We start from the raw sequence: 1,925 nt of genomic DNA on the forward strand, positions 1-1,925 counted from the left end.
AAAAAAAAAAAAAAAAAAAAAAATTCCAGCTGCCTGTTTTTTTTTTGTTTGTTTTTGGCAGAAATCAACAAGCTGTTCCTAAAATTCATGTGGAAATCCAAGGGACCTAGAACAACTAAAAGAATTTTGAAAAAGAAGTACAAAGTTGGAATACTCACACTTCTCAACTTCAAAACTTACTACAAAGCTACAGTAATCAAGATTGTGTGGTACTGGCAAGAGGGTGAATATATGAGTCAATGGAATAATAATGAGAGTCCAGAAATAAACCAGTACGTCTATGATCAATCAATTTTTGACAAGGATGGCCCAATGCGGAAAGAACAGTCTCTTCAGCAAATGGTGCTAGGACAACTGGACAGCAACATCATATACAAAAATGAACTCCAAATGGACCAAAGAAAGGCCAAAAATGTAAGGTCAAAAACTATAAAACTCAGATAAAAAAACAGGTAGAAATCTTTGTGATCTTGGATTAGGCAATGGTTGCTTAAATATGACACCAAAAGCACAAGCAACCAAATAAAAAAAGAATAAATCGGACTTCATCACAATGAAAAACTGTGCTTCAAATGGCACTATCAAGAAATCCAAGAAAATTACCCCCATAATGGGAAAAAATATTTGCATCATATGTGTCATAAGGGTCTAGTATCCAGAATATATAAGGAACTCTTATAATTCAATTATAAAAAGACAACCAAATAAAAATGGGTGAAGGATCTGAATAGACATTTCCCTAACAAAGATATGCAAATAGCTGATAAGCACATGGAAATCAAATTAGGAAAATGCCAATCAAAACCACAATGAGATACTACCTCATACCCACGGGGATGTCTATAATAAAAAAGGCAAATTGTGCCATTGCTTCAGAAAACAGGCTGGAGCTCCTCAAACTGTTAAACAGAGTTATATGACCCAGCAATTCCACTCCTAGGTATACAACCAAGATATCTGAAAACATATATCCACACAAAAACGTGGATATATGTTTTCAATCATTCACAGCAGCATTATTCATAATTAGCCACAAAGTGGAAACAACCTAAATGTCCATCAACTGATGAGTGGATAAACAAAATGTGGTATATACATACAACAGAATATATATATTTTTTGTCCTTTTTGAGACTGGCCGCACCGCGCTCAGCCAGTGAGCACACCGGCCATCCCTATATAGGATCCGAACCCGCGGCGGGAGCGTAGCTGCACTCCCAGCGCCGCACTCTCCCAAGTGCGCCACGGGCTCGGCCCAACATACAACAGAATATTACATGGCAATATAAAGAAATGAAGTACTGATACATGCTACAATGTAGATGAACTTGAGAACATTATGCACAGGTAAAAAAAAAAAAGAAAAAAAAAGCCAGACACAAAAGGCTACTTATTGTATGATTCCATTTATATGAAATGTCCTGAACCGGCAAATCCATAGTCATAAAATAGATTAGTGGTACCAGGGGCTGGTGGGTGGGGGTAGGGGAAGTGGCTCTAATGGGTGTTGGGTTCCTTTTGGAGATAATGAAAATGTTCTGAAATTAGATAGTGCTGATGGTTCACAGCCTGTGAATGTACCAGAATTAATCACTCTAAAAGACTGAACTTTATGTTATGTGAAGTATACATTTTGATTTTTTTAAAAAAGAAGGAAAGAGGACGGCCGACATTCCCTCCCAGGACAGCACACGATTGTCCTCATGGTCACCACAACCTAAGAGGAGAGAAGGACGTCACGGCAAGCTCAGTGTGCACGTCTCCATTTCTTTGATTATGAGCAAGAGTGAGCTAAAAAAACTTGTTTTCTCCTGATCTGCCTGCGTTGGGTTTCGCCTTTATCCAACGGGCTCATGGGCTTTCTACTCGCTCATTCAATGACTCTGCTGAGCACCTACAATGTGCCTTGCACTGTTCTAGGCAGT

The sequence above is a fragment of the Galeopterus variegatus genome, unplaced genomic scaffold, assembly GCF_000696425.1.
Source record: "Galeopterus variegatus unplaced genomic scaffold, G_variegatus-3.0.2 Scaffold8600, whole genome shotgun sequence".
Taxonomy (NCBI): domain Eukaryota; kingdom Metazoa; phylum Chordata; class Mammalia; order Dermoptera; family Cynocephalidae; genus Galeopterus; species Galeopterus variegatus.